This window comes from Schistocerca cancellata, chromosome 1, assembly GCF_023864275.1.
Source record: "Schistocerca cancellata isolate TAMUIC-IGC-003103 chromosome 1, iqSchCanc2.1, whole genome shotgun sequence".
Classification (NCBI taxonomy): domain Eukaryota; kingdom Metazoa; phylum Arthropoda; class Insecta; order Orthoptera; family Acrididae; genus Schistocerca; species Schistocerca cancellata.
The window spans coordinates 482,458,823-482,470,937 of record NC_064626.1 but is presented as its reverse complement, the minus strand read 5'-3'; the positions used below and the strand labels follow the sequence as shown (position 1 = coordinate 482,470,937).

At 42.2% G+C, this 12,115-nt stretch overlaps 1 protein-coding gene across 1 annotated transcript in view; it reads left to right on the top strand.

Moving 5' to 3' along the window:
• The window catches only part of LOC126177652 (chorion peroxidase-like), a 262,598-nt gene that overhangs the window by 121,997 nt on the left and 128,486 nt on the right, over positions 1 to 12,115 (top strand). The gene's annotated exons all lie outside the window — the stretch shown is intronic.

Below are 12,115 nucleotides of genomic sequence, written 5' to 3'. Positions count from 1 at the left end.
GCACGGTCGTAACTGAGTAGACTACACCTGCCAGTATAGACTAACCGTTTTGCGTCCACGCCTCCACACTTCAATACCAGATCTGCTGTCCAGGGAAAAGTCAGCATTAACGGCATTCTCTTGTCCCATGTATTTGGAAGTGCTGCCCAACCTAAACACATACGACATGTAATACCTACAATTATTATTCTGCAAACGACGTAAATGCTGATGTAATTTTGTTCAGTGCCATGTCCTCAGAAAAAAAAGTTCAAATGTGTGTAAAATCTTATGGGATTTCACTGCTAAGGTCATCAATCCCTAATCTTACACACTACTTAACCTAAATTATCCTAAGGACAAACACACACACACACACCCATGCCCGAGGGAGGACTCGAACCTCCGCGGGGACCAGCCACACAGTCCATGACTGCAACGCCCTAGACCGCTCGGCTAATCCCACGCGACTGTCCTGTCACCAATAAAATATTTGCAATTGTACCCGTTACACCCTGTACAAACTGAAGTCTCCAGCTCGCTCTTTCTTGTATGTCCTGGCTAATCTGGGGAGCTACTGTACATATTTTGAAATGCTTTACCTTAATACCAGACTAATTTACAGAAAACTTTGAGAGTATAATGTTTTCGTGGTAAATTGGCTGAACTATGAAGAATTCGTCAATCATGTCTGTGAAAATTTAAATGACGTCATTGTCATCTACCGGTAAGTGGCAGGCAGAAAACTTAAAAATAAAACATTCTCTAAAGCCTTGCAATTCCCGGCACAGATATCTTGCCAGTATCAATATCGATAACAGGCACAAATCTTCGAGATTCTCGATCCCCTGAATGGAAGAACTATCTGCATACGTAGTTAAGTTTGTACGGAACCTCGGTGTGCAAGTCCTACTCACACCTCCCCGGACTTTTTTTAATAGTCAGTGCATTAATTGCATTCCTTGCTTCATTCTCGAGATGCAAGTGTGGATAAATGACTTAATTATGTATAAGCAAAAATAGATAGGTGTGTGACCTGCGCGCATCGTGCTCGGACAGCCGAAATGGTAAGACGACTGCTCGCGTTAGACGGGAAATCCGGGTTCGATTCATGGTCCGGCGCAAATTTTCACACGTCGCTTTCGCATTAAGTTGAACTTCAGGAATAAATTGTAGTGCGTCATATTTGAAACTCTAATGTCTCATCACATATAAATATAAATTTTAAACATCTCAATTCACATTACCTTCTTATTAAAGTAAAATTTTAGGAAGGTCAAATATTAAATATTTTCAGTATAGGTTATCCAGTTGAATAAACATTTGTCAGTGCTTTCTTTTATTTTAGATCTGAATATCATTAAGTCGTTAAAACAAGTTACAAAAAAAGAATAAGTATTTCGGAAAAATTTTAGACAGCATTCCCGATGAAAGAATAACTGTCCAAATGAGCCAAATAATTAGATACGCCCGTACAGAAGACGACATTGCGTGATTTCTAGAATCCTTCTTAGGCTTTTATACATCGGGCTGTTTATATCAGGAAAGAATGCGCGGACTTCAGTGCGAGATGCTTGTAACAGTTTCCACAACGAAAATTTTGTCTCTAAACTGGCAGAAAATCCAAAGAGATTCTGGTGATATGTGAAGTATGTTAGCAGTAAGAAACAATCAATTCCTTCTGTGCACGATAGCAATGGAGGAGATACTATTGAAGACAGTGCTGCCAAAGCAGAGTTACTAAACACAGCCTTCCGAAATGCCTTCACAAAGGAAGACGAAGTAAATATTGCAGAATTCGAATCAAGAACAGCTGCCAACATGAGTAACGTAGAAGTAAATATCCTCGGCGTAGTGAAGCAACTTAAAGCACTTATTAAAAGCAAGTCTTCTGGTCCAGACTATATACCAATTAGGTACCTTTCAGAGTATCCTGATGCATTAGCTCCATACTTAATCATATACAACCGTTCGCTCGACGAAAGATCCGTGCCCAAAGACTGGAAAGTTGCACAAGTCATACCAATATTCACGAAAGGTAGTGGGAGTAATCCACTTAATTACAGGCCCATTTCATTAACGTCGATATGCAGCAGGATTTTGGAACATATATTGTGTTCGAACATTATGAATTACCTCGAAGGAAACGGTCTGTTGACACATAGTCAACATGGATTTAGAAAACATCGTTCTTGTGAAACACAACAAGTTCTTTATTCGCATGAAGTGTTGAATGCTATTGACAAGGGATTTCAGATCGATTTCGTATTTCTTGATTTCCGGAAGGCTTTTGACACTGTACCACACTGGCGGCTTGTAGTGGAATTGCTTGCTTATGGAATATCGTCTCAGGAATGTGACTGGATTTGTGATTTCCTGTCAGAGACGTAGCCATTGACGGAAAGTCATCGAGTAAAACAGAAGTGCTATAGGCCCTTTGCCGTGTCTTATCTTTATAAACGATTTGGGGGACAATCTGAGCAGCCGTTTTAGGTTGTTTGCAGATGACGCTGTCGTTTATCAACTAATAAAGTCATCAGAAGGTCAAAACAAATTACGAAAAGATTTAGAAAAAATATCTGAATGGTGTGAAAAGTGGAAGTTGACCCTATATAAAGGGAAGTGTGTGGTCATCCACATGAGTGCAAAGGGGAATTCGTTAAACTTCGGTTACACGATCAAATCTAAAGGCAGTAATTTCAACAAAATTGCTAGGAATTACAATTACGAACAACTTAAATTGGAAGGAACACACATAAAATGTTGTGGGGAAGGCTAACCAAAGACTGCGTTTTATTGGCAGGACACTTAGAAAATGTAACAGATGTACTAAAGAGACTGCCTACACTACGCTTCTCCATCCTCTTTTAGAATACTGCTGCGCGGCCTGGAATCCTTACCAGATAGGACTGACGGAGTGCACCGAAATAGTTCAAAGAACGGCAGCACGTTTTATATTTTCGCAAAATATGGGAGAGAGTGTCACAGAAATGGTACAGGATTTGGGCTGGAAATCATTAAAAGAGAGGCGTTTTTCGTTGCCACTTCATCTTCTCAAGAAATTCCAATCACCAACTTTCTCCTCCGAATGGGAAAATATTTTGTTGCCACTGACCTACATAGGGAGGAACAATCACCACGATAAAATAAGGGCAATCAGAGCTCGTACGGAAAGATATAGATGATCGTTCATTCCGCATGCTATACGAGATTGGAATAAAAGAGAATTGTGAAGGTGGTTCGATGAACCCTCTGCCAGGCACTTAAATGTGATTTGCAGAGTATCCATGTAGATGTAGATGAGTATAAAGAAAAATTTGAGAAGTCACTCCAAAAGCTATGTTCAGTTAGTGTATTAATCATTCCTTAAGTCTTGCGTAGAAAACTGCAGCTGAGACATAAAATAAATATTTTAGAAATAAAATGTTGCTTGTTCACAACTTCGGATCGAGGCACATTTATCAAAATGCTAACAGCGATGTACCTTTGCTTGTCCATCGTGTTTTTCAAACCGAACCGTTTCGTACTGGATCTGACATCATACGCTGCTTAGGTATACTAATATAATGAGTGGCTCGCAACCTTCGCTCAAAACCGGTGTAATTGGAGAAGGGACAACAAACCTCCCCATCGTTTACTGGAACGGCGGCGCAATCAGCTAAGTGGTCCCGGCAGAAGGCTGCGGAAGATCATATCTGTTTGATGAGCTTCCAGTCCTTCGCCTTCTGTGTCTGGCAGGGACAAACAGCTTAGCCTGATACGTTTCCTAAACATCAGCTTTATACGGCTCTTAAACCTTGACCTAGAACAGTCGTTCGCTGGTAATCACAGGAAACTGCTACGCATAGTCACGTGTTTCTGTTACTTGTCATTGCCAATGTTCTTCCTCAGTCTTTTGTTAAACACAACATGGTCCACAGTTCTCACAGAATAGGGTTAACAGTGCTAAACACGGCGTGGATACTCATTTTAGTTCCTTTTGGACAAAGCAAATCTCCTGGTAATGTAGCTTTTTTAGCAATGTATTCCACATCTGATGTGCACGACTCATTCTGATATGAAATACGAGAAGAATCATCTAGCTACAGATCAACCATTATTAGCGTGCACGCATTGCTAACAGCTATATTTTCGATTACAGAAACCGCATGATAGTATAGCTTCTGGCGAAACTAATTGCGGGCAGGTAAAGGAACCAGCGAGCGCTTCTCTTAGTGCTAGAGAAAGAATAATTATCCATACTGTGCTCAGTGTAACATGAAGCTCCTGATAAAAGTCACAGCAAGCAGGTCTAACCGTCAGACTGCAAAATTCTTGAAAGAATGACGCGGTACCAAAACCCAAAGACCTTTAACTTCAACGACAATGACCGCGAAAGCCTACGTTATTGTATGCCAATGTCTATTAAATATCTTTGTCACTAGATAACAGTGCTTTGTTGTTAAAGGACGTAGCAACTTAGCTTTGAAATTTCTACTACTCATCTGTTACCGTATCCTCAATATCACTTTTTTAAAGAATATTGTTGGTATGATGTAAGACTTTTTGCTCTTTCAATGAAATAAACGTTGTACAAGCCGAACTCCTCTCACAAAACTTTGGAGATCCTATACGGGAATTTTGTGAGTATTTTAGTATAAGTAACCCGGGGTCTACAGTGGTTCGTTACAGAATAATACCTTTCGTTATCTTTGTAGCTGTGTTGCAATGAAAACATTTCAACGGTGTGTTGCAAGCAAACTTATTACATTCACACACGATACTTGCTATTGACAATAGTAATGGCCACTTTACTCTTCGCTCTCAAACTTATATTCTGTATTGCTCAGGTTTGCTTCGAATTTGTCAGCTTCGCGTTAATTGTGTTACGCAGTAGTATGGATAGATTTGCTGATGAATAGTTGGTCGATATGCAACCCTTGTATTGGTCCACTGAATTCAACAAAAGAGAGTTGCAGCAACGCAGTGATGAGGTGTTCTCGCTGCATCCGTGCTTTAGTATATTTAAACTTTCCATGGTGATGAAGGATGCTACGAAGTCGTATGATAACTTGAGGCTGGAAAAATTGTGTCTAAGGATGGGGCTGGTAGCCCCGAAATCGATCGTGACACAGTAAGAAATCTTAACGTATGTTCTACTAAGGAAAAGAAAAAAAAAGACGCACCACGAAAGAATTACCCGAATGGGATGGAAATCAGTACTTGATATACATGTAGAGACGAAAAATGATTAAATGATTACAATTCAGTAAAGTTGGATGATTTCCTCAAAAGAAAGAGCTTAACAAATTTAGCAAGTCAATACCACGCTAGTACATCTCTGCCTCTTATGAAAGCAGTTATTCGGCATTGCATTGATTGACAGAGTTGTTGGATGTCGTGCTTAACTCTGTACCATTGGCGCGTTAAATCGTCAAAATTCTGAGCTGGTTGGAGGGCCCTGCCCATAATGCTCCAAACGTTCTCAATTTGGTAGAGATCCGGCGTCCTTGCTGACCAAGGTTGGGTTTGTCAAGCACGAAGACAAAAGCAGAAACTCCCGCCGTGCGCGGCCGGGCCTTATCTGGCTAAAATATAAGCGCGGGGTGGGTCGCCACGAAGAGCAACAAACGGGACGTAGAATATCGTCGGCGTACCGCTCTGCTGTAAGGGTTCCGAGGATGACAACCAGAGGATCGTGCTATGAAAGGGAGCGATTTCCCATTTCATCACTCAGGGTTATCGGGCGATATGGCGGGCTACGCTCAGGTTGGTATCCCACTCCTGTCCAGGGCGTCTTAGGCTGATCATCGGGGCTTAGTTCGAAGCGGGGCTCATCACTGAAAACAATTCTTCTCTAGTCAATGAGACTGCAGGCCGCGAACGGGTCTGGAGACGCCCCAGACAGCGGTGCAATAGTATTCTGACTTGCCTCCCGCACGGCCTGACAACCAGAAGCCATGTCTTATCATAACGAGACACTTTTAGTTGTCATCTCCGGCACCCTTACAGCACTGTCGTATGGCGACCATATTCGACGCCTCGTTTTGTTGCCCCTCGTGGCAACCCATATTGGGCTCACACTTCAGCAAGATACTCGTTATGCCAGCCTGCACAAGGCGAGAGTTTCTATTGTTTGTTTTCCTGCTTGCCAAACCTACCTTGGCCAGCAATATCTCCGGATCTCTCGCCAAGTGAGGACGTTTGGAGCATTATGGGCTGGGCCCTCCAACCAGCTCAGGATTTTGACGATCTGCCGCGCCAGCCGATGAAGGAAGGAGCAAGAAGGACGCCAAAAACAAACTAGCGCTGGAAAAAAGGGAATTCCTGGTCAAGAGATGTATACTATTATCAAACATAAGCCTTAATTTGAGGAAGAAATTTCTGAGAATGTACGTTTGGAGCGCACAGTGTTGTATGGTAGTGAAACATAGACTGTGGGAAAAACGGAACAGAAGAGAATGGAAGCATTTGAGAATGGTGCTATAGACGAATGCTGAAAATTAGATGGACTGATAGGGAATGAGGAGGTTCTGAGCAGAATCGGGTAGGAGAGGAATATGTGGAAAACATTGACAGGGAGAAGGCACAGGTTGATAGGACAATTGTTAAGACATCAGGACTGACTTCCATGGTACTAGAGGGAGCTGTAGAGGGCAAAAACTGCGGACGTAGGTTACAATTGGTACTCTGAGATGAAGAGATTGGCACAGCAGTGTAATTAGTGGCGGGTCGCATCAATCCAGTCAGAAGACGGATGAAAAAAAAAAGAAAAAAACGAATAACTGCTCTCGGAAAGGCCAGAGGTAGCCCAACACATTGCTGACTTGCTCAATTTGTGGAGGTCTTTCTCTTGAATTAATAATCCAGTTTTTCTGAAACTGTAATCATTTGTTTGCCTGTAAATGTACATCACATCTACCAGATTCCATCACATTCAGATAAGTTCTTCGTGGGACTTAGTTCATCTGGTCAGAGTGTATCACAATACCTTTGCATCTGTAGTAGGTCACCCAGCAGCAACCGCACGCTGTGTTCTTGTTTTATATCTTTTGGTGATCGCATATTAGAAGCGTTTACAATATTGTTAAGGTATTGTCAAAGAAACAAAGGTAATGGGGGTAACAAACCGAGTAATATTTACATTACTACTCTGTAGCGAACCACTGGCGCCCATGGGTCTCTGATACAAAAAGACCTCTTATACCGAAGTACTCAGAAAATATCCCTGAACAACTTTCCACAATTTGCCAGTGTGCGTCATTAGAGACGGAGCACCAGCTCGTTTTTTGGAAGGATGGAGAAGGAAATCGGAAGTGCCCTTTCAAAGTAACCATCCAAGCATTCGCCCTAAGCGAGTTAGGGAAATCACGAAACCTAAGTCCGGATGATCGGATGCGGGTTTGAAACGTAGTCCTCACGAATGCGATTCCACTGTGCTGACCACTGCGCTATCCCGCTAGATAAGGAGATCGGATTCGTTCTGCACATTTGGCAGGTACATTTCTTGGATTTTACGCTGTAAAAAACTCAATTACATTACAATTTATCACGTTTCAGTAATAGAACGTGAACTGAGTGATGAACTAATTTTGTTGCCAAATGAACGCATTGGACTGAGACTCCCGAAGTTCCGGGTTCGAGCCCCGGAACTGCACGTAGTTTTAGCCTGTCAGTCGCGCCCAGCGCCAGGCTGACGAGTGCTTTTCTTCCCACATCGCGTTTTCTGCACGCGATGGGGGCGCAGAAAGCGTGACCCTGCCGTGTTTGGCCGCACCCGCGGAATGCTAACCGGGAAACTGCTTTCTCCAGCCGTGCGCTCACAATTTTCCAGACTTGATGCTGTATTCTTGGCGTTACTAGCTAATAACAGACCTATGTTAATGGCTTTTCAGACGGAACTGCAACCACAGAGCTGATCACAGGGCAATTACTAAAGAGAATAATACTGAATAGGTCGCAATTTCCTCCCAACTTGAGAGCTTAAATGCGCACCTTCGCTTCGTGGAAAGTGCTAGGCTAATGATAACTCGCTAAAGCCAAATCCGTTACTTTTTTGTGTCCACAATTCTACCTACTTTCAACATCTATTTCTAGGGGAACGGTTGGAACGAAATATTCTTTTGTATTTTTTTATTTGTTTTGACTGTTGTTTTGCAGAGGCTGTTATTATCGAAAATTTGTCTGACCAGCAGCAAAACATTTTCACTGAGTTCTGCTTCGAGGAATTCTGTTAGAAAAGGAATGTCTTGTCTTTCATTTTGTGCCTCTGTTATCAGTGGGTCGGTCTTGTTGTCGAAAAGAGTGGGTTTACAAACGTTTACACGTAAAGATGGATACACACCACTCTGTCTTAAGTGTGATATGTATTTATCTTGAAATTTAGTTACGAAACTGGGATACAGAACTGTTTGCGACGATCTTCCCGCCTTTGTCAAGAAAATTGTGGTGGTAAAAATTTCGTTCCACCATGATCAATGGATTAATGAAAACCACCTCAGCTGTATAACTACAATATATAGATTGTGCTACAGCCGTTTGTAGAACATCTTCAGGTAACTAAAAGTGTAATAATTCAGCTGAGGTGGTTTTCGTTAATCTTTAAGCTCAACATGAACAAGATAATCAATGGATGCAGGTACCTCTGAGGTGGTTCCACTCCATCAGTTTAGCGTTCTCAGCCATTGAGTTGGGCTCTTACGAGGCGACTGTAAGCAATCCGACATTTCTAACAAAAAATTAAAAATTACTTTGAAAAAAAATGTACCAGAAAGAACTAGGAAAAGAACGAAAAAATTTCGGTAGATGTAGGAATTAGTGATATGGAGATTGTGTAACTAAAACACTACAACACGAAAGGCATGTCGAGAAGCACAAAACTAAAGCACTGTACGACAGTGATTAGGTCAGAATGTATACATATGAATGCTTAACATGAACTACAAGCGAGACAGGACTTGGAAGACGGGCTATTCGAAAAAAAAATGGCTGCAATACAAACTACGCATAGTTAGAATATGAAAAGTAATAACATACATACCAAAACACTCTGAAAATATCAGAAATAATGGCAAACTGATGGTTAATCTCCTCTGGACACCTCTATCGAATGAATGAGAACGGGATAACGAAACAAATATCCCTGTATTTCTGTACAATGAAACCAATAATAGCATGGGTTACAGATATATGGAAATATTTGAAAGTTAAAACGTAGAATCAGTCACATATAATGTAAAGGAATTAGTTTAACGCATTTGGAAGGTACATGGCTTCATCACCGGAAATATCTACACACAAAAATCTTCATTACATAAATACACTCAGATTCATTCAGCCAAAGTCCTCACAGCATATAGTGTCTTTGTCATGCGTTAACGTCCGGATGTGTTTTTCTAGTGGAGGAGCGTTCACGCTTAATATACACTATGTGATCAAGAGTATCCGGACACCCCCAAAAATATACGTTTTTCATATTAGGTGCATTGTGCAGTCACTTACTGCCAGGTACTCCATATCAACGACCTCAGTAGTCGTTAGACATCGTGAGAGAGCAGAATGGGGTGCTCCGCGGAACTCACGGACTGCGAAGTTGGTCAGGTGATTGGGTGTCACTTGCGTCATACGTCTGTACGCTAGTTTCCCACACTCTTAAACATCCCCAGGCCCACTGTTTCCCACGTGATAGTGAAGTGAAAAAGTTATGGGACACGTACAGCACAAAAGCATACAGGCCGACCTCGTCTGTTGACTGACAGAGACCGCTGACAGTTGAAGAGGGTCGTAACGTGTAACAGGCAGACATCTATCCAGACCATCACACAGGAATTCCAAGCTGTATCGGGACAGTTAGGCGGGAGGTGAGAAAACTTGGATTTCATGGTCGAGCGGCTGCTCATAAGCCACACATCACGCCGGTAAGTGCCAAACGACGCCCGCTGTAAGGAGCGCAAACATTGGACGATATAACCGTGTAAAAACGTTGTGTGGAGTGACGAATCACGTTACACAATGTAGCAATTCGATGGCAGGGTGTGGGTATGGCGAATGTCCAGTGAACATCTTCTGCCATCGTGTGTAGTGCTAACAGTAAAATTCGGAGCCGGTGGTGTTATGGTGTGGTGGTGGTTTTCATGGAGGGATCTTGCACCATTTGTTGTTTTTCGTAGCACAGGCCTACATTGAAGAGCAATTCGGGGATGGCGATCTTTCAACGTGATCGAGCACCAGTTCGTAATGCACAGCCTGTGGCGCTGTGGTTAAAGACAATAACATCCCTGTAATGGACTGGCCTGCACAGAGTGTTGACCTGAATCCTACAGAGCACCTTTGTGATGTTTTGGAACGCCGACTTATTGCCAGGCCTCACCGACTTACATCGAAACCTCTCCTAAGTGCAGCACTCCGTGAAGAATGGGCTACCATTCCCCAAGAAATCTTCCAGAACCTGACTGAACGTCTGCCTGCGAGAGTGGAAGCTGTCATCAACGCTAAGGATGGGCCAACAGCATATTGAATTCCAGCATTACCGATGGAGGACGCCACGAACTTGTAAGTCTTTTTCAGCCATGTGTCCGGATACTTTTGATGACAGTGTATACTGATTTATTTGCGATGTAGCTTAGATACTTATGAGCTACGTTTGAAGAAGAGAACATGGTTACAAGAGAAGTTACAACTATAATTTTATTGGCTTTGTGTTGTTTTTTTCCTTTCTTACCTGTGTACAATAGTGAGACTACTGTGGACAGTTTTCATGGATGAACGTACAAGGATGTACCCCGTGTGAAGGAGATTCTTGTGTACAGATATTTGTGCTGATGAAGGCATGCGCCTTCAGAACGTATAAAATCAGTGTTTTCCATATTGTGTTACTGAACCTACAGTCTAGCTTTCAAGCTAAGTACAGCCACTATGTCGCAAAAAGAGAGAGAGAGAACTACAAAGAAGCAGTATCAAAGCCTCGGATGTAGCAGAAGTAAATATTATTAAGAATAAAATACTAAAATTTAGGTGGCTCTCAATGGAGAAAGTTAAGAAGCCAGGAACAGCATGGATAGAAGAAAGGAAAAGACAACTTGAAAAAAGAAAGAGTACTAGAAAGATAGGAAAGCCGGAAGAAATCTTGGAAGATGTTACCAGCGTCTAGGTCGCGACTTAAAAAAAAAGTAACAGTTCCATTAATGACCTGTATCGTACTTCCACTGCAGAGTAGGATCCTACTGATGATAGGAATACATCTTATAGTAAGCATCTGGTACGTGCTTTATCCTACCTGGCCGATCCGAAGACATTACGTCGTTCTGGGCTGTTAGATCGGTAAATCACAGTAGTGTACATGAATCATCTCTTTCTCATTCTGGTAATATATTTATTAATACATACAATAAATGCGAGACACAATGTGCAGTAGTGTCTGTCAATTACCGATATTTGAAAGAGTGAAAGGCAATGTCTTACCAGAAATCTGATCAGTCGAATCCTCTCTTGTTCGCCTTTCGCTAGTCTCATATTTACGTGCAACATTGATAAAGAACAGAATATCGATGAGTTCACGTCTGTGGCAGCAGTTACTTAACGGTGCTAGTCGGCCTTGGCCAGACCATTCCTGATCGTCACCATACCAGGTTTACGAAGAAGATCCCGCAGTGAAAGGACGCTGGATGCTGGACGCTACATCGCGGACTGCGCCTTAAAGCGAGTCTGGGAGAAGCGCCGCGGAAGTGCGGGCCGAGCAAAACACCACAGCTCCAAACCGCAAACCTCCTACTTGTTGCTGCTGCTCTGGGTCGTCGACACGAGGAAGCTTCATTGCCGCAATCGCAGCTTTAAATAATTTTAGAGACAGTTAATGAATTCCAGACAAAAATGCTCCTATTCAGATTAAAACTTTATCAAGGTTATAGCCGCATCAGCTGGTTATACACTTCTGGCGATTAAAACCTCAACGCAACAAACGTGACATCTAAGCGCAAGAAACATCAAATTGGCGTGATGTGTGTTACACGCTTGTATATGCAAATAATTAACATTTCAGTGCAACCAGATAATGGAGGAAAGATTACACAGCACTTGTGTCATTCTGAAATTGGGCTTGAATGTTGTTTGTTGAGAAGATCGCGTTATGCTTATTGTAAGAAGCAGAAATGTCTACCAC